The sequence below is a fragment of the Rhamphochromis longiceps genome, linkage group LG8 (genome assembly GCF_057381845.1).
Source record: "Rhamphochromis longiceps isolate RC_006_pf linkage group LG8, R_longiceps_female_GT1.1, whole genome shotgun sequence".
Classification (NCBI taxonomy): Eukaryota; Metazoa; Chordata; class Actinopteri; order Cichliformes; family Cichlidae; genus Rhamphochromis; species Rhamphochromis longiceps.
In genome coordinates this window covers 22,667,505-22,689,691 of record NC_140564.1, presented here as the reverse complement: position 1 = coordinate 22,689,691, position 22,187 = coordinate 22,667,505, and the positions used below count along the sequence as shown (strand labels likewise).

The 22,187-nt window shown below is 43.9% G+C and overlaps 1 long non-coding RNA gene across 1 annotated transcript; it reads left to right on the top strand.

Annotated features, from left to right (window-relative positions):
- Positions 1 to 217: 217 nt before the first annotated feature.
- Positions 218 to 5,907, top strand: LOC146663677 (uncharacterized). The gene is made up of 2 exons (XR_014913052.1): positions 218 to 721; positions 778 to 5,907. It is a non-coding gene; the product is annotated as an uncharacterized LOC146663677 (long non-coding RNA).
- Positions 5,908 to 22,187: the final 16,280 nt, after the last annotated feature.

The following is a 22,187-nucleotide window of genomic DNA, read 5'->3' as shown; positions in this document are numbered from 1 at the left end:
TGTCCTTGGTATAAATCACATACTCCCTAGGAGAGTTTCTCTTTTCTTGTTGATTTATGGTATAGCAAGCACACGTATATCTGTTTAAGTATAAGAGCCTTTTGTTAGATGGACTTAGACGTCCTGGCACTAGCCTTGGGGAGTCTTCACAGGGTCACATCTTGACCTCACACAGATTTCTCTCACTCACACACACACACACACACACACACACACACACACACACACACACACAGGCAAGGTACTCTTTGTGTGTATGTAGACGTCATATGTTAATGAACCTATGCATATTCATGTAACCACAATAAAAGGAGTGCTATGGGGAGCCTGGCTGAGAGTCTCTGACGGAGGTCAAGTGGTGGGACGACACTTGGCTCCAGCCAGACACCTCCCTCATGCATGAGTAAACCAGCCTGCTTGTGTCTTGCTTTGCAGTGTAATTATATTGTCTTCAACGTTCCAGCGGATAGGTACAAGCTACAAACCTATCATTAATTGGTCCTTCGATGCCGGATCCCTGGGATCGCATTCACCGAGGGGGGGGGAGAGGCACGCTGAAAGACTGACGTCAGCCAGGAAGTTCCTGTGGATTCGCTGTCTGTCCTTTCTCCTCGATGAATGACGATCGGCGGGATTCGAGGCTACATTACACGCTAAGCAACACCGAGTAAGTTTAAGTCTTTGCCGCTGTGTGCAGCAAAGCACGCGGTCACTGTGTGAGGTTGCGTTGTAAGTCTTTGCCGCTGTGTGCAGCAAAGCACGCATCCCCTGTGTGAGGTTGCGTTGAAAGTCTTTATCACTGTGTGCGATAAAGCGCGTGATCACTGCTATGTAAGTCTTTGCCACTGTGTGCGGCAGAGCACGTGGTCACTGTGTGAGACTGCGTTGAGACAATAGGCCTAATTTTTGTTGGTTGTGAGTGAGGATATTTGTTGTTGTTGTTGTTGTTGTGTGAGTGTGTGCGGAGTAGAACACGTGGTCTGCGACACCGACTGTTGTTGTTATCATGGTCTCCTAAGCAGCCAGGAGTGTGTGGAAAAGGCTAGCCCACATCAGCAGCTGTGCTCTGGTGGGTGGCTTTCCCCCCACCCCTTGCTGACACAAAATGTTAACTCTTTAGCTTGCCCTGTTCGACAACAGCCTGTGTGCCAAACCATTGAGGTGGATAGTTGTTAAAAGTAACCTACATTAAGCTTGTGGTTGCTCAAATTCAGTACAATGACATGTGAGGTGAAGTGATATAGGTAAATATTTAAACTCATGAAGTGCATAGAGGCACTTGACCTGTGTGGAAGACTGTCGTCTTATTATGAGCCATTGTTGAGATATAGAGCACATCTGTGAAAACAACTAATATGCTGCAACTACTGTGTGATGTCGCGTTGCAGTTTTGTTTTTGTTTTTTTAGCTGATGAGCAAGCTACACATTATCAGATCAAGAGCTGTCTGAGAACTACTCAAAGAGAGGGGAAACAGAGAGTGTGCAGCGTTTCCATGAGCAGTTTTTCTGCACCTTGACTAGTGTGTGTGTAGCATCAGCATCATGTTTTTGTTTATTTGTTTTGTTGGATTAAAAATAATTAAATAAACTGGTGATCATGCCTATGGATCACCATGGCACATATCTCCAGCCATATGATTTATTTATGCAGATGAAAAAGTGAGTGTGAATGTGTCTGACATCACAGTGTTTTTGTGCACTGTGCAAAAGTAATTGCCTTTGATTGTGAGTGAGAGCAGTGATTTTGCGGATCACAAGCTATTGTAAAGGAAAAAAAAAAAGAGTGAAAAAGAGACAAATTACATTGTAGACGAAGAAAAATAATCATAGGAAAAAGGTTTTGTGTTGATCAGCCAAAAAACAACTACAATGTCATTTTCTGCTTTAAGAAAGGATTGTTCACACAAACACGGACAGAGAGAGAGAGAGAGATGTGTGTTGATTAAGCAGTGATGATAATGAACATGTCTTAGTTTGTCACTTTCAGGTGAAAAGCAGACCTGTATCAATTTTCCACATGCAGCGGTCGGACGGAAGAAATTTATAGTTAAACATCATTGGAAACATGCAGGCCAAGTTCTGGCTGACTTATATACAGCGCAATGTGTTTCTCAACCTCACAAACTCACAAGCAAGCTCACTCCTCCCTGAAGAATGCAGCTCCAAAGCAATAACATGGCAGATAAAGAGACAGCATCAAGTCCTGAGCAAAAAGTCTCAGCAAGCAGCAGCAATGTGGACAAACAGCATCAGAGAAGAGCAAACCCATCATCCTGACTGATCGGATGAATGGCACTGTGTTTACAACAAGCTGCAACTTCACTATGCATGTGAAGAAAACTTTCGAGGAGAACTGAGGAGACTGTTGGAGTTTGACATTTGCCACCTGTGGAGTAAAATGGCAAGAAGAGACAGTGGAACACAGGACAAAGCTGAAGGAGAACTGCCGGCTGGGGACTGTTGCAAGTGGGAGAGGACAACAGAGTGAGAGTAAGTGGAAACACAGAGGAATGCTGTTATTAAATGTGGGAAATCAAAATTTGGGTTAGCAAATCTGGGGAAAAGAAAACTGACTGCTTAAGTTGGAAAATTGTGAAGGAGTCTGAAACAAATAGAAACATACAAAATCACACAAACAAGCAGAACATGAATTAACTTTACTAACAATTCCAAACACAAAATGACTCATGAAGACTCATAGCACATTAGTTAAGAAATGATCAAATAATAGCAGAGAAGTGTGTAGGAAAGGCAGCTTTAAGAACATGCTCTGCTGGATATGCAGCTCCACAGACATGCATTAGACCTGTCTAATTACACAAACCTGCAATGAAAATTAGTTTGTTATCTTTCATCAGTGTTAAAATAGTGTCAATTTAGCAGACACTTGTTATCAAATACTGAATTTATCCTAAAAAAATTGACTCTCCAAGTTGCAGGACAACAATTTAACCTTTGTGGGGAAAAAAAAAAAATCCTGGTTTGATAAATCAGTGATCAGGCAATAAATTTAGTGTTAAAATGGTAAATTGGGAGAAGCTTCCTGCTTGATTGATGCAGCAAGTAATTTACTGTATGAGGGAAATTGTCTTTTGTGATACTATTTTGAACATGCTTTCCTGTTGTCCTGTCAACTTAGTGGGTTAATGGCTGATATGCAAATTAGTTGATCGGTTTTAGATTAATGAAAGGTGACTGAATTCTAGCACGAGTGAATGAGATGTGTTTGAGTGGAAACTCTAAAACACTGAGTTTCCTGCTTTGATGTGCGAGTGAATTCTGTATCTAGATATACAACTCTGAATACGTCAGAACAAACGTCTTTTGTGAAGTGCATGACAGCATGTCACATGTTTTATGATGAAGGGAAAAAGGAAAATTGAATAAAATAGATCTGTGGCCTAAATGAGTGAAGAGCACAGACCTGGTGATTAAACTCATAAGTTAATAAGACATTAGACTGTTGTGTGTTGTGCAGCTGATGGTTGGTTTGGAGTGAATCTAGCTGATGATTCTTCTCCTGTTGTGAAGTTGATGAGGAGCTTGTGTCATGACTTAACAAGGCCTTTTTATTTGATACTTTCACAGTGCACTGAAAGTTTGGTTTGATAATTTGTTATTTTTCATTTTTTATCTTTTGAACAGGCACTGATTTTGTTTGTTTATTTCTTTTCTTTAAGCAGATCTGCACGTCGGGAATTGAAAGTGCTATACGACCGATCGAGAAAGCCACTTATTTGGGACAATTATGTCCCAGCCTAAAAAAAAGGATTCAGCGAGCATTACAGTTCTTCATGTGGTTTGCTCACATGATTTATACCAGGACACCTGGTTGATGTTTTTCCTACTACAGGATTTTTGGGTTTATGTGTGAGGAAAACTGTGTTTACAGGTTATGAGTGGTGATGCTGTTACACTGTGTTTTGGGAAAATGTGACGTTACTTTGATGGTTGATTTTATGGTGTTTTTATGGCACCTCTGGAACCTGTTGACCTGTGTCTGACCTCCATCTGACCACAGTCAATGTGTATTGCTAATGTTTGTTTCTTTGAGAATGCTGTGGAAGATTCAGCTGAAACGGACAAGTGACATGAGTAAAACAAATAAGAGATTACGGTATTTATGGAATAGTTTATTATGGGCTCTTTGCTGGCCACTTTGAGCCCATAATAATAATATGTGAGTGGAGTGACTTTGCTTAAGAGAAGTCACCGATTACATTAATGTTAACTGAGCACATGGGATGATCCATGTTTGAGGCGAATTATGGTAATAATAGTGATTTAATGATTTGAGAAAACCTGCACATGACACTTGTCTTGCCCGTGCTGAATGCTTATTACTCTTTTGATATAATTGTTTATACGTGTGAAGTTTGATTTTATTTCCAGATCTTGTGTATGCAGGCTCCTGGTGGAGCCAGTTTTTAAGACAGGGATCCAGGTTTGGTGAGTTGACGCATGAGAGTGTCCATGCGTCAAGAGGTGGGGTCCAGAATTAACATTAAACAATGTTTACTATTATTGTTGCAGTGATTTGTGTGATTAGCCGTTTATTTACAAGTATTAAACCTATGCAAGTGGTGCATCCATGTTCAGATGAGGCTTTGATGGCCTATAAGTGAAGTTCACTGAACTAAAGAATGTGGTTTGATGATTGTTGACATGCTCTCCAAATAGAAGTTTTTCTGAAATACAGGTGCAGCAGTGAGAAGCAAGAAACATTCCAGGCATAGCCCAGGCAGTGGTTGAGGTCAAAGGTCAAGCTGGTTGGGGCCCATCATGAGATCAGACCTTGGAGCCACTGCAAAGAGGTCGAGGTCCCAGGAAACCCCAGCACCCCCAAGACAGCACAATAGAGAAATCTCACACTTGGTTGTTTCAGTGGTGAGGGGGGAGTGCTGATTGAGCCCCCGTAGGGTAAGCTCGCACTTCAACCTCCAGCCTCTGATCAACTCTAAGGCAACCAAGTGCGAGGCGTGACGGCTGAATCAGCTGAACCAGGAGGAAGGCGGAGAAGCTGAGTGTTTTGAGACAGATCCAGCAGGCCCAAAATCAGGACTATGCGTGACGAAAAGGAGTGCCTGAGAGGATCGTCCACAAGATGGGAGCTGAGGCCAGGAGAGAGGCTTCAGGAGGATCAGAGATCATCTTCAGCACAGCAGACATGACACAGAGAGCTGTGCTACTGAGCTTCCAGGAGATTTTAAATAAAATGAAAGATTCAATATTGACGCTGAGGAAGACAACTAAGGTGTACGACGTGCTCTGCCTTAAACCTTCAGCAGCGTTGGAACATGAAAACTCGAGGGATGAGGAGCGTGCTAAGCTCCATCGACAGCGCAGAAGGAGTTCGAGGATGACATCATGATTCTGTGAAAGCACAGGAACCAGAAGCTATGGTGGTGATGACAGCAGTTTCCTATGAACATCACCTAATGCGGTGCCACTATACTGTACATACGATGACACTCTGAAGGCTGCTGGGATCATAACAGCAGTAAGACAACTGAACCCTGCACCGTTTTCACAGAGGTGTTTCTCTGCAGAGCGTGGACAATGAAGGAGTCATAAATATCCCCCTCACAGGACGAAGGCCTGAAGTGAGGTAATGGGAGGCCATAAAACTAGAGTGCTGAGAGGTCTGCAGCTCTGGAAATAGCTGAGACCCATGTTGACAAACAACAAAACCAACTGGTATGTTTGAATGTTTATTCTACATACATTTGGACTCTGGTCCTATGGACAATGATGGAAACATCTGGAAGAGACATTCATGACGCCCTGCAGAGCTCAAACCACCCTGCAGAGAGACATGTGATTTGCACACCCGCAGGAAGCACCACCAAGCTGAGATGTTTTTGAAAATGTTACTTTCTTATTTTCACTATTAAATTAACAATTTCTTTGTTTGCTTGTAGGATGCAGTTTGCCATGAGATGAGATCAATGAGGAATGAGATAACTGCTAATACATTTGTTAAACTGTGTATTTTTTCAGTAATTTAGGGTGATTTGACATATGCTGAATATAACAATGTTTGCATTGAAACTGTCAGACATGAAGTATTCATAACTGGGAACTTTTCAAGCATAAAGGTCAAAAAGGGGGGAAATGTTAGATTTGTATTGTTGATTGTCATTTATGCTTAGAAATATTTACTCATATATGCTTAGAAGTGTATATAATCATTGGTGGATTGAAAGGATGTTTCATCCTAAAGTAACAGCTCTGTGTGTTAGGGAGTGCATCCGTTCTTCTAGAGTGTCCTTGGTATAAATCACATACTCCCTAGGAGAGTTTCTCTTTTCTTGTTGATTTATGGTATAGCAAGCACACGTATATCTGTTTAAGTATAAGAGCCTTTTGTTAGATGGACTTAGACGTCCTGGCACTAGCCTTGGGGAGTCTTCACAGGGTCACATCTTGACCTCACACAGATTTCTCTCACACACACACACACACACACACACAGGCAAGGTACTCTTTGTGTGTATGTAGACGTCATATGTTAATGAACCTATGCATATTCATGTAACCACAATAAAAGGAGTGCTATGGGGAGCCTGGCTGAGAGTCTCTGACGGAGGTCAAGTGGTGGGACGACACTTGGCTCCAGCCAGACACCTCCCTCATGCATGAGTAAACCAGCCTGCTTGTGTCTTGCTTTGCAGTGTAATTATATTGTCTTCAACGTTCCAGCGGATAGGTACAAGCTACAAACCTATCAATAGGTAACTTCACATCTGAGCAGACAAGTATCACATGTGGAGTTCCCCAAGGTTCCATCTTGGGACCCCTTCTGTTTAACATCTACATGCTCCCACTGGCACAGATTATAAACAACAACAAAATAAACTATCACAGCTATGCAGATGACACACAAATATATATCACAATGTCACCAGGAGACCGAGGCCCTGTACAGGCTCTTGGTAAATGCATTGAGGAAATCAATGACTGGTTGTGCCACAATTTTCTCCAGCTAAACAAAAACAAAACTGAGGTAATAGTCTTTGGCGCCAAAGAAAAACGATTACAGGTCACCAGAGAACTTCAATCTATACATCTAAAAACCACAAACCAGGCGAGAAATTTGGGTGTAGTGATGGATGCAGACCTAAACTTAGAAAAACACATTAAGACAATAACAAAGTCAGCTTACTATCACCTCAAGAATATATCAAGGATAAAAGATCTGATGTCTCAACAGGACCTGGAAAAACTAGTCCATGCATTCATCTTTAGTAGGCTTGATTACTGTAACAGCATCTTTACAGGTCTACCTAAAAAATCAGTCAGACAACTACAGCTCATTCAGAACTCTGCTGCTCGAGTCCTCACTAAGACCAAAAAAGTGGACCACATCAGTCCAGCTCTGAGGTCCTTACACTGGCTGCCTGTCCGTCAGAGGATAGACTTTAAAGTTCTGATGCTGGCCTATAAAGCTCTGAATGGTTTAGGACCAAAATACATCAATGACCTCCTGACCCAGTATGAACCTTCCAGATCCCTCAGGTCATCTGGATCCGGTCTTTTATCAGTTCCCAGAGTCAGAACCAGACACGGAGAAGCTGCATTCAGCTTTTATGCTCCTTATATCTGGAACAAACTCCCAGAAAGCCTCAGATCAGCTGAAACACTCAGTTTATTTAAATCCAGGTTGAAGACTCACCTGTTCTCAGCTGCATTTGAATAAAGCACCAAACCCACACTTTAAGCTTAAATTTCAAAACTTACATTTAACTACTGATTTTATCTACTGTTCTGATTTTATGTTTTGATTTTATATACTGTTGTTTGTTTGTTTGTTTGTTTGTTAATTAGTTAGTTTATTTGCTTGTTTTAATCAATTTTAAATCATGCTTTTTATTTGTTCTTGTTTCTAATGTCTCTGTAAAGCACTTTGAATCACCTTGTTGTTGAATTGTGCTATACAAATAAACTTGCCTTGCCTTGCCTTACATGACCAATTATGCAAATTAGGCAATGACGTCATCTAGCGACTTTGTCCTCCAGCTTCACTGTTTATATTATGCTAACATAGCTGTGTCGCTAGCGGTCACGTAGCGCATCATTACATAGCAGCTAGCCAAACTTCAGTAACACTACAAACTTCACTGCTGTTTACTTTCCTGTCTTCATTTATTTGGGAAGTAATAGCAAAGCTGTACGTCTTAATTTGTTTCAGAAATCCCTCAGTCAGAACATGCTATATTATGTTTAGGTGGAAACTAGCGAGCTAACTTGCTGCTAACTTCTAACTCTGTTAAATTTCGTAAATTCTGTTTTCATGGATGCCTGGATATTAAATGTAATTGTTACATCTGGTAGAGCAACCACACTGATCATTTTATTACAGATGAAAGAATTTAGACAGTTTTTCAACTCTCGGTAATGCTGCAGTGAAGAAAATAATATATCGCGATATATATTGTTACCGCACATGCTTGAAAGTATACCATGATATGGATTTTAGGTAGGGTTGCCAACCGTCCCTTAAAATACGGAATCGTCCCGTATTTCGAAACAAAAGTACACGTCCCGTATTGAGCTAATAAGGGACGCACTTTGTCCCGTAATACAGTGAGAATCAAAAGTAGTCTATAAATGTTAATGGAATTAACGCTTTGTTTGAAAACATAATTCCCAGCCCCTCTCCTGCTTTGTGACCAATGAGCTGACAGCACACTTATGACAATTCGAGTATGACAATTCAGATTATCTCATTGGTCGAGGAAAGGTCGCTTACAGAGAAAATACCGGAAGACAACAGATGACCACAACAACAAGCATGGCCAACAGGGAAACAAACGCCGACACTGCGGTGCAAGTCTCAGATGACAGTACACTTAAAGCTGGGCAGACACTGTGCGATTTTCAAACTGCACGATTGACTCGCAGGGGTTAGAAGTTGGTAGGTCACGATGCAGGGTCTCACACTATACCGCCCGATGCTCTGATGCGACCTGAGAGCTCACACTGTGCGTCCATAAAATGAAGGTTATAACAGAAAATCTGTCGCTCTCTCCCTCTCTGTCTTTCACTCACACAGACACACCACCACCATCAACTTTGCTAAATTGCTAATGAAAAACATTGATCAGGCAGCTGTGATTGAGCAGCAATGTAAATCCAACTGTTTTCACGGTTGTTGTGGTCGTGATAATTTTGTGATGCCACATCGAAAAGGCTCGGATGAGCTTTCCAAAGTTCTACAAGTTGTGCCTCCATGGCTTGTGTCCAGATCACACGCTGCACAGCCGTGCTGCTCCGTCTTTTTCACCGACGTTTACGTGTTTGCGCGTGCGCAGTGTGAGCGGCTGCGGTGACACCCTCACGAGCGATTGATGATCGGGAGCTGGTCGTGAGGTGTTAATCGCTTCTCGTTACCCCACGTATACTACACGACGCACGATGAAGGCCAAAATCGGTCTGATCACCAAATCGGTCGCACGACTCAGAAATCGTCTCAAAATTGGCCAAAAATCGCACAGTGTGAGCCCAGCATTAGAGCAGCAATGTTTGTTCGCTCAGAGAAAGAAAAATAGGCTGCAAAAGCACAGGGAGGAATGGGAAAAGGAAAACACCTGGCTGGAAAAAGTTAATATGGGCATGTGCAGTGAATATCAGCGCTATGTGGCCAGAAGTGTGATAATATAACTTATTTTGAATGTGTGAATGTGTGTGTGAATGGGTGGATGACTGGATATGTAAAGCGCTTTGGGGTCCCTAGGGACTAGTAAAGCGCTATATAAATACAGGCCATTTACCATATTTTGTGTAATAAACAACTGCAAGGATAGATGATTACAACAAATAGATCACTAATACATAAAAGTAATACATAGATGAATAATGATGGTGAGTTAAGATGCGTAATCATGGGAACAAGCGGGTTTACAAACAGGAGCAGCTGATTAGCATTAGAAAAGCTGAAATAATACCTCAACTGAAGCCAATTGTACTAAATGCACTATATGTGCACAGTTACAAGAATATTTTTCTTTCTATTGTTTTCTATTAATTTATATAATTTTAAGTTAAGCAGGACAGAGTTCTTTTAAAGAAAGATTTACTTATATTCTCAAAAGTTAAGCATGACAGGCTTCTGTTTAAGAAAGAGACCTGTTTTACTGTGTTAATGTTTTCATTTTGAGCTAAAAATAAATGGCTAAATGATCATTTGTTTCCCATGTGTTCATATCACAAAGAATATGCATCTGCTTAAATCAACTTCAAGTCAAATGGTTAAAAAAATAATTTCACACACAAAAAAAGAGCTACCACTGTCCGAAAGTCTCCTTATATTTCAATCGCATCGTTATAAGTGCAGTGTTAATTTCTGCCGATAAGTTCCACTTTGTTCTTACTGTTTGCTGCGGTGATGACGTCACATGCTTTTACGACGCTCCTGCCGTATCACGAGTCCGAGGAGCACTAGCCATGTTTTTTCTCCATGAGTGTGGGGGAATAGCGATCTCCAGCCGTGTGCGTTCCTGTGCAAATGTGAGTCAAAATCCCTCCAGTTCTACGAGTCTATTTCCACTTATAGCACGGGTTGTACTTTGACATTGATTACAGGGGGTTTATGCTAGGAGATTTATCGAGAGTGGTAGAGGCATGTGACTTACCACCGTAGCATTTGTTGCGGGTTGGATCTGTGTACCGCGGTTGTGTTATTTAGCCACAAGAGGGCACTGAAGACCATGTAATTGCTGACCTTTCCTAATTTGGGGGCATTAGGTCTTTTCTGTTGTCTGAGATATATAGATATTCTTGTTTCCTGCCTGTTTAAATGGGATTGTGGGACTTTCTTATGTCAGAGCATTCAGCTGATTATTTGGGTTACAGATCATTATATTGGCATGATGTTGGGAAGTGACGAGTGTTATATTTATATGTGAAAATTGTTTCTCCTTGTTTCTTGTTATTCAGAACCACACGTCTGTCCACCCCTCCCACATTCGTTAAGTATGCCTACTGCTGTACTGTTGAGCTGCTATTAACTTCCATTAAAGTATATCCGGACATCACTCTCTGTGCCCCACTCTCTGACCGGAGTTTAAGTCCTGAGGGAGCTATCATCCCAGCATCCCAGAGATAACTCTCTAACAAGTGGTCCTTCGAGCCGGATAGATAGCTACTCTGAGGACGACATGGAGTTTAAGCACCAGGATATCCCTGACATATCCGTGCGACGGAAAACTCAGCGAGAGAGACATCTCCCGGCTTACTTTGATGATTATGAAGTTGAATATCAACCCAAATCAGGTACATCCACCGATAAACCAACAGCAGGTGCAGAGGCAGGGATGGCTATAGATCAGCGCTCTGCCAGGCAGCGCTCGACCGCTTCACGATCACATGCCTCAGGTTCTCAATGCAGTAAACCTAGATCCCAGGCTAGTGGTCACTCACCTTCGGGAGGCTCTATCATCGCAGGGCTAACTGATTTGCAGACAGCGATGTTGGAAGAGAAGATGAAGGGCATGGAGCTAGCAGAATTGCAGCGGCAGATGATGGAAGAGAGTCTAGCTGAGGAACAGTGTTTAACATTGGATGCTCAGGCCCGGGAAGCCCTCAGTAAGAAGGAAGAACTATACATGCAGCAAGAAAGGCAAAGACGTCAATTAGACGAAGAGGCACGTACTGCTCACAACACCAGAGAATCTATTACCAGACGTCTATCAATGCAGCGTCGACTCAAAGAGAAGGAGATGGAGCTAAAGAGAGCTTCCCTCATTGCTGCTTTTCTTCGTGATCAAGAAGATGGGCTGCCAGCACCTAGACCTTTAAATAACTGTGAGTATGACTCGGGCCTGCAGGCTTGCAGCAGTGGTGTAAACTCCCAAGTGAATCTGTCAGAGCACCCAGCACATAACGGACAGCAACGTAATATGACCAGCTATGCGAATGCTTTCCCACCTTCCATCTTGCCAGTGGATGCATCAGTACCAGATTCGCAGCCCTTACATCCCACCAGCTCCTCGTCTGTCCTGGAGCCAGTATCTGAACCTCTCCATGAGTGTCCAACGCAACATATCAGTCCTGCTATGGACACTCCCTCAGCTGGTCATCAGTATGGTCAGCAGCCAGGCGGAAATCACCCCTCTATTACCTACTCGACTCAGACTCTCCGACCTGCAGCAGAGGACAGCTCTAATATTCCTAACCGACAATCACAGCCTCCTGGAAAGGTGAAACACCAGGGATGGCTTCCTCCAGTGCCATACTCAACACCCAGTCAGTTTCTACCGCTTCCTGATTTACCGTCCCGCCTGCGGGATAAAGTCGGACCAGCTGGCTGTGGGCCCACGGCGCCGTCTTTACAGTCCGAGATACAGTTGCCACCTACTGCCAGCAATGGCAACAACTTGATGGAACTGCTAATTGCCAGCTCGTATGGGATCCCCAAGCCAGCACTACCTTCTTTCGCCAGTGGTAAGGAAAGTGATTTCGCGCTTCTTAAGATGGCTCTGGACAGTCTGCTTGGTAGCCATACTCATCTCACAGAGCAGTTCAAATATCAAATCCTTCTGGAGCAGTTAAAACTACCAAGTGCTCACAAACTAGCACAAGCATATATGCATGATCCCCTGCCATATACTACAGCACTCCAGGCTCTCCAAGACAAATATGGTCAACCTCGTCAGCTCGTACAGAGTGAGCTTGGATCTATCCTGAACTCTCCCCAAATCCGGGTGGGGGACCCAGAAGCCTTCGACAATTTTGCTCTGGATGTGCAAGCTTTAGTAGGTATGCTTCGATCACTGGACGGTGAAAACGGCTACGAACTGCGATGTGGCTCTCATGTCGATAAGTTACTGAGTAAGCTCCCAGCGAGCTACAGAGATGGGTTTGTTGAGTACAGCCTCAGTCGTGGGATACTGAGAACTGGAACTGACAAGACATATACCCTGCCAGATTTTTCGGCCTGGCTCCAAGTGAAGTCGCAGGCCAAGCGCATATCTATTAGGGCAGCCGACATGTTTCAGGACCAGACCAAACAAGGTCAGAAAGGCAGGAAAAGCCAAAGATATCCTTCCACGGTGTATTACAACACAGACAACAGGAAGGGGGATGGAGCTCATCTGGAACCAGGTCATCGGACACCTCCCAGTAAAGGGAAGATTAAGCCGAAACCTTACTGTCCATACTGTGACACCCGTGAGCACTACCTTAATCTTTGCCCCAAATTTAAGACACTGTCCACCACCCAAATTTCAGAGTGGATCAAAGATAAAGGTTGTTGGCGTTGTGGACGGAATCATGCACCTGATGTGTGCACCCTGAAGGCACCCTGTAAAGTGTGCAAACAGCAACATCTTACAGTGCTGCATGAGGTTTGCCAACAGGAGCCTAGGAAAGTCCTGATGGTTGGCACTGCCCCAGATACGTCCACCATCTACATTGATCACCCAAACCGTCCGCATAAGGTCCTGCTAAAGGTTGTGAAGGTGTATCTGTACAATGCTGGGTATTCATTGGAGACCTTTGCTGTACTAGATGACGGTTCTGAACGATCCATCATCCTACCACCAGCCGTGCAGCACCTCAATCTAGGGAAGGAAGCCGAGACACTTCCATTAAGAACTGTTCGTCAGGATGTGATTCACCTGCAAGGGGCCTCGGTCTCCTTTGAGATTTCCCCTGCCCATGATCCTAAGGTGAGATACCACATCCATCATGCCTTCACTGCTGACAAACTGGGCCTCTCCGAGCACAGTTATCCGGTTAAGGCACTCATGCAAAAATATGCACACCTGCAGGGACTCCCACTTTCCCCTGTCGACAGGGTGCAGCCTTTAGTCCTTATTGGCTCAGACTTCCCTCATCTGCTTGTCCCAACGAAGCCTGTACGGTCTGGCCCTCCTGGGGGTCCATTGGCAGTCTGTACCCGCCTTGGGTGGGCTCTGCAGGGTCCAGCTAACTTAACCCAGTTCGCTGTGGAAGAGCAACAGTGTCTCTTTACTGGGTCCCCAAACAATGATCTCCTTCAACATGTAGAACGAATGTGGAAGACAGATGTACTCCCATACACAAATGTGAAGACCGCGACACGTTCTAAGGAAGATCAGAAAGCACTTGAAGCTCTTGAGCAGCGCACAACCAGAGTGCAGGTGGAGGGAGTGACAAGATATGCAACGCCCCTCCTCCGTCGCAAAGACAGTCCTCGCCTCTGGGCACCCAGACTGGCCTTGCTACCACAGCTACGGAGTACTGAACGTCGGATAGCGAGAGACCCAGGGCAGGCTGAAACCTATTGTCAGGAAGTGCATAAACTGGAGGTGGTAGGCTATGTTGAGAAACTATCCCCCGAGAAGGTGGATTGTTCGGGCGAGTCATGGTATCTACCCCACCATGTAGTTCACCACAACAACAAGGCTAGACTTGTATTCAACTGCTCATACCAGTACAACGGGCTCAGCCTCAACAGCCAGTTGCTTCCAGGTCCAATTCTGGGACCTTCACTGCTTGGGGTCCTCCTCCGCTTCAGGGAGCATACTGTGGCCATAAGTGGTGACATCAAGGCAATGTTCCACCAAATTCGGTTGCTGCCTGAGGACAAACCTCTGCTCCGCTTCCTATGGAGGTCTATGAGGAAGGATGAGGAGCCAAGTGTGTACGAGTGGCAGGTTCTGCCTTTTGGTACAACGTGCAGTCCTTGTTGTGCCACCTATGCCCTCCAAAGACATGTCAGGGACAACAGCCAGGGTAATGAAGATATCTTGGACACGGTGGAGAGGGCCTTCTACGTCGATAACTGTTTGCATAGTCTCCAATCTGCAGAGGAGGCTAAGACACTCATAGATCGGATGCGAGAGTTACTCGCCAAAGGGGGATTCGAGATTAGGCAATGGGCCAGTAATGTTCCATCGGTGGTGGAACACCTACCAATGGAAGCCAAAGCAGCCAGCACAGAGCTTTGGCTCTCCCAGCACAGCCAAGACCCAGAAGAACCAGCTCTGGGCCTTCGTTGGAACTGTCTCACTGACCGCCTTGGATACAGGCATCGACCTGTGGAGTACTCTCTGCCCACACTGAGGAATGTTTACCGGGTGATGGCATCACAATATGATCCTCTGGGCTTCCTCATACCCTTCTCAACTCGAGCAAAGGTTCTAATTCAGGATCTTTGGAAGGCAGGAGTTGGATGGGATGAACAAATCCATCCTACGGCCTTACTAGACAGATGGACACAGTGGGAGAAGGAACTAGTGAACTTGCCACAGGTGGAACTACCAAGATGCTATGTCTCACCAAGAGCCGACGTCGGGAGACCGGATAGAGGGGCTCACATATTTTGTGATGCCTCCGAAAGAGCCTATGGAGCAGTAGCCTATCTGCGAACACAGGACTCCCAAGGCGGCGTCCACGTGGCATTCATGATGGCGAGGTCAAGAGTAAGCCCCCGGAAACAGATTTCTATGCCACGTTTGGAGTTATGTGCAGCTCTTGCCGGAGCCCAACTGGCTAGAGTACTGGAGACCGAGCTGGCATTTCAACCCAGTGACATTACCCTATGGAGCGACTCAACAACCGTTTTGACCTGGATCCAATCTGATTCATGCCGCTATAAGGTCTTTGTTGGTACCAGGATTGCCGAAATACAAGATCTTACCGAGGTGTCAAGTTGGAGGTATGTCAACACCAAGGACAATCCGGCTGATGACCTCACGCGAGGGAAAAGCCTTCTCGAGCTGGGTCAACCAAACCGTTGGACTCAGGGCCCACCTTTCCTTTTAACGAACCCTGATACCTGGCCAACTCTCCATGAAGGTGAAGGTCAAGAAGACGATGGGGAGCTGAGAGGAACAGCATTCTGTGGAACCACCACCACATGCAGTCCACAGCAAATGGTGCCAATTTCCAATTTTGGCAAATGGAGTGAAGCGGTTAAGGCTACCCATCGGATCCTTCATGGGGCGGCTGCTGATCACGAAAACCATGTCATGACTGCTACAGATGTATCAGCTGCTGAGCTGCATCTCCTGAAACAAGCTCAAAATGATAGCTTCCCCAAGGAATTACAGACCCTGGTTGCTGGTAAGGCAATTCTTAAGCAGAGTCGCCTGCTAACACTTGCTCCAGAGTATGATCCGGCTATTGGACTGATAAGAGTTGGGGGAAGACTCAGAAGAGCAGAAGGTCTGGACTTGGATGCCATGCACCCCATAGTCCTTGATCCGCAGCATCCGGTGACTAAACTACTGATCAGGCAATACGATGAGCAGCTGTTGCACCCTGGGCCAGAACGAGTGTTCGGGGAGATGAGGAGGAAATATTGGATTCTCCGAGGAAGGGAGGCAATCAAGCGGCACCAGCACAGCTGTGGTGAGTGTCGAAGGTGGCGAGCCAGTCCTGATATTCCTCGGATGGCAGATCTACCCCCCGCGAGGCTGCGCCTATACAAACCACCCTTTTGGTCCACTGGGGTCGACTGCTTTGGCCCTTACAACATCAAAGTGGGACGGCGCACTGAAAAGCGCTGGGGTATCATATTCAAATGCATGACTACGAGCTGTGTGCATCTTGACCTGTTGGACAGCATAGATACCGATGCCTTTCTCATGGCTCTGCGTCGGTTTATTGCACGCCGGGGCAAGCCATATGAGATCCTATCTGACTGTGGTACCAACTTCAGGGGAGGAGAGACCGAACTGCGGTCTAGTTTCTCAGCTCTTGAAGCCCCCATTAAAGAGCAGCTGGCGGAGCAGAGGATTGAGTTCCGGTTCAATCCACCAGGTTCCCCCCATTTTGGAGGTACTTGGGAACGGGAGATAAGGTCTGTGAAGACAGCTCTTCAAGTGGTGTTGGGAGGCCATACGGTGACAGAGGCAGTTTTGCAAACTGTGCTGATCGAAGTGGAAGGGATCATTAATGCAAAGCCTCTTGGGTATGTGTCTTCGGATGTAGCGGATCCGGATCCAGTCACACCCAACTTATTGCTAATGGGGCGACGAGATGCATCACTCCCCCAGGTGATTTATGCTTCGAGTGAGATGCTGGGAAGACGGCGATGGCGCCATAGTCAGATTCTGGCGGACCATTTTTGGTCCAACTTCCTGCGTCACCATCTGCCGGATCTTCAGAGGAGACAAAGATGGCAGGGGGAAACTGACAACTTGACCATGGGACAAGTGGTTATGGTGGTTGACTCACAACTACCGCGAGCGCAGTGGCCCATCGGAAAGGTGGTCAAGGCCTGTCCAGGGCCAGACGGTCGGGTGAGAGCGGCTGAGGTGACAATCAAGGGACAGACATATCTTCGACCAGTTGCCAGATTAGTCAGACTCTCAGCCTGGGAGGATGATGAGGCCTGTAAACCCAATGATGCTTAGACTTTCGGTTGAAGAGCAAATTTATCACTTAAATTTGGGGGCGGCTGTGTCCGAAAGTCTCCTTATATTTCAATCGCATCGTTATAAGTGCAGTGTTAATTTCTGCCGATAAGTTCCACTTTGTTCTTACTGTTTGCTGCGGTGATGACGTCACATGCTTTTACGACGCTCCTGCCGTATCACGAGTCCGAGGAGCACTAGCCATGTTTTTTCTCCATGAGTGTGGGGGAATAGCGATCTCCAGCCGTGTGCGTTCCTGTGCAAATGTGAGTCAAAATCCCTCCAGTTCTACGAGTCTATTTCCACTTATAGCACGGGTTGTACTTTGACATTGATTACAGGGGGTTTATGCTAGGAGATTTATCGAGAGTGGTAGAGGCATGTGACTTACCACCGTAGCATTTGTTGCGGGTTGGATCTGTGTACCGCGGTTGTGTTATTTAGCCACAAGAGGGCACTGAAGACCATGTAATTGCTGACCTTTCCTAATTTGGGGGCATTAGGTCTTTTCTGTTGTCTGAGATATATAGATATTCTTGTTTCCTGCCTGTTTAAATGGGATTGTGGGACTTTCTTATGTCAGAGCATTCAGCTGATTATTTGGGTTACAGATCATTATATTGGCATGATGTTGGGAAGTGACGAGTGTTATATTTATATGTGAAAATTGTTTCTCCTTGTTTCTTGTTATTCAGAACCACACGTCTGTCCACCCCTCCCACATTCGTTAAGTATGCCTACTGCTGTACTGTTGAGCTGCTATTAACTTCCATTAAAGTATATCCGGACATCACTCTCTGTGCCCCACTCTCTGACCGGAGTTTAAGTCCTGAGGGAGCTATCATCCCAGCATCCCAGAGATAACTCTCTAACAACCACACTGGGAAGGGTGAAGACAACTGGGTTGCCCGGCCCTGGCCACGAGGTGTCCCTTATTTATTTTTCAGGGAGTTGGCAACCCTAATTTTAGGCCATATCGCCCAGCCCTACCTCCAAGACATCACTTTGACCGTAAATCTGAAACTGCAAAGACCGCACACACATTCTGTAAAGGATGCCTTCATCTGCCTCATTTGCAAATGTTACAGCAAGTTCAAAAGTTTGTTTTTAGTTAAATTTCTTAGTTTACAGTTGAAGTAACTAATATATTTTTCTTCTTCTTTTATTTTTTCAACCTTCTAGCTCTTATGGAGAAGCCCAGTTTTCCACATGTTGCAAGTCTTTAGTCGGATGCTGATGTTGGATGTGTGGAGCAGTGTGGCTGTTAACTGCAGATCATGGTTTTAAATGCAGAGAAGAATTTGATTGTAAGGTACACGAGGTTAAGGGTCTCCATGCTGTTCTGACTCTCTTTGAAGAGACATAATGTGTAACTCATGTAAAATTGTTTGAAAAGGAAAAGGCAAATGTGTTACTAGAAAGCTACAGAGGCTGCAAAGGTTGAATTTCATATCACCACCACAGCACTTGGTTTGATTGGTTTGGTTATCCTACAGAGAAAGAGGAACTTGAAGATATTTGTAGCTTATTTTAGGTTTTAGAAATGTGCTAGATAGGATGTAGAAGTATAGTAGAGACACTGACACTGCCCTGGATGTAATATAGGCCTAAACGTGACATAAACTTAGGAGTAAACTTGTAAGAGACCCTCCCCACCTTGAGCTGTGAAAACAGGACAAAGAGAAGCTAAAGCTGAGTGGAAATTCCCCAGGGGATACCTGGGTGGGGATCTAAATGTTTGTAACTGGATAACTTTGGCTTGAAAGGGAGATGGACTTTTATGACCCACAGGAAGTCACGTACACACAGGTACATAAACATATATACACATGCACTTACACACAGGTACGCAGGCACTCGCGTGCTCGCACGCACACAAACATACAAACACAGTGTTTAGTTTTATGGCACATCGTATAGAATGGGGGTCACTTCTATAAAACTGTGTGTAACAGACAACGAAGTTGAGATCTGCAGAGTAATTCTGGGGTTCCTGTACATCTCCCTTTCCATAAGCTGTATTAATAAGTGTGGATGAACAAAAGTGTTGTGAATTGACTACTGAGTCCCGGTGTTGTCTCTGGAGGCCTGAGGAATCCAAGAACCAGGGTGAAACTGTTCAGAGGTAACAACCTGCAACCTCTGAGGCTTTTTAAGAACACATTTGCTTGTTCTAATTGATGTGTGGTTTTCTGTGTAATGATGTCATCTTGTTTTCTTTGTTGTCCTGAGGTTTTAATCCTGTTTGATGTTTATTACGAGGTTTGGAGCAGTAGCTGCTAACTGCAATTTAACACTTCTTTATAGAATTATTAAAATAAATTGTTGCATTGTTTCCCAGATATCTGGTGAACTTGGGTGTTTACACAAAAGCTGAATTCTTTACAAAGGACCTGTTACAAAGAATTAGAGAATTGCAAATTGTCTCTGTTTATTGCAAGAAATCAAATCAAACAAAATATTGTAACTGTTCTAAATAGAAGCAGCTTTCACCCTTTACTCTATAGTAAATGGCTTTTTGTTATTCTTAAAAATAATTATACTTCTTTATTGAACACCACCATAAGAAGTCACACACAATTTCTGGTGATGTCAATAAGAAATATAACTGCATCTTTAAATGTTCCATAATTATGATGAACCACATTTTTGGTACAGTGACCACAAATCAAAATGAGACCCAAACAGTTTCAGTCCACTGTTTGGCTTCTTCAGAGGGTAAAGGCCCCAAACCAAAAATTGCAGTCTCTTTGCAGGTGATCCCACCTCTTGTTGATAGAAATCAGCTGCAGCAGCACCAGTGGGCAGAAGAACCTTAGGAATTTTTACATGCACCCCCTTTAGTCAGTTCATTTGGTATTCCATTTCCTGCAGGACACGAACGATTGTTTAAAGGGGTTACAACTGCATGAGTTAAAATTTACTTACAATTTACTAAATCTAAAACAATTTTCACTGGTGGTTTTGTTTTATTCACCAAAAATAAGATAACATGCCAAAGACCACCGTGTAAAAAAAACTGTAGAAATGTAGAAATCACATGTCCTGACTAGTTAATCTTTGAGTATTTGCTACCTCGCTTTCGATGGTCTCATCAATAAAATATGAATCATAGAAAAGACATGATAGATGAAATAATATGATATTAAGAACAAAATGTATTGTCCCTTGATAATCCTATTTAATCTGATCAGCATTTAGCATTTGTCAAGGAAGTTGCTGATGAATGTAAACCTTGAGTAAAAGGACCTCTAGTGGTCAATCCCTGTACAGGTAAACGCTGCATTTGTGTTAATGACCAGTAAGAGCTTTAAATTTGTTTTTAAAACCAGAGCGACCCATAAAAATAGATCCAAGACTTAAAAATAAAGTATAAAATAAACTAATCAGGAAAAAAAGGAGAAGACTAAAACACTGGCTTCCAATCACCAATATTACTTAAGTGCGCACAGTGCCACGGCCACTCAGCACAGTCACATTTGAAACAACAATAATCTGTTAAAAGCTACATAAATTATAACCCACTAAGTTTTAGCACTTACCCTGGTATAGAAAATGAAACAAACACACACCATTATTTATTGATTTATTTTTTTTATTAAGTAATGTTTTTTCAGTTGAAGCCATTTAAAGTCTATTTAATAATGCTGTGTTAGAACAGGCACTTTAAAGCTCTTTGTACTGTAAGCTTAAAACCCCACAGTATTAGAGAGAAAACCCCAGCAATCAAACGATCCCCTATGAGCAAGCACTAAGGCGACGGTGGGAAGGAAAAACTCCCTTTTAAGAGGAAGAAACCTTCAGCAGAACCAGACTCAGGGAGGGGCAGCCTTCTGCTGTGACTGGCTGGGGGCATAATTGTGATGTAATTTTATGCTAAGGATACTGAATTTCATGTTTGTTTGTTAGAATTAGTGAATTACCATGATGACTATTTTAAGTATGATTATAAGTAAAACTAAAAGTGCAAGTGCACCAATTACTGAAGTCATCCAAGAAATTATATCTAACCATCTTCTGATTGTAGGAATCAGGCCTGAATTAGCTCTATGGGGAAACCTACGCTGAATAATTGCTGAAAAATGATTGAACAATGAGGTAAATGGTGCTCCACAAATATTAAGGATGTGCCTGGTGACAAAAATGACTCCTTGGCCCGCAAGCATAACTGGAGCTGTAATAAGGGAATTAAAACCTGGAAGATTTCTGTGAAGTCTGGAAACAGCAGAGTCTCCGTCCTCTCTTTGAAGAGTTCCTTGGACAATATTTGGTTCATTCTCTTTAGATCTGTTATCTGAAGCTGCAGGGAGACCAACATTGAATAAATCAATGCTGTAACTCTCACTGGTGGGAGAATCTTCATGTCCAAAGTTGTTTATAGAAACAGTGGTTTTAGGAACGTTAGCTGTTTCAGAGGTCTCACTAGTGGGTGTGGTAACTGAGGTAAATGGTGCTCGACCAATATTAAGCAGGTGCCTAGAGATAAAAGCTTCTCTAAGGCCCACAGGCACATCTGGAACTCTACAAGAGGAATAGAGATTTGGAATATTTGAGGTAAATGGTGCTCGACCAATATTAAGGAGGTGCCTAGAGATAAAATCTTCTCTAAGGCCCACAGGCACAACTGGAACTCTACAAGAGGAATAGAGATTTGGAATAATTGAGGTAAATGGTCTTCGACCAATATTAAGGAGGTGCCTGGTGATGAAATCTTCTCTAAGGCCCACAGGCACATCTGGAACTCTACAAGACGAATAGAGATTTGGAGCATTTGTTTGAACTCTGGAAGAAATTGTTTCTTCTTCCTTTGTTTGAAGACTGCCTGGGACAACATTTTGTTC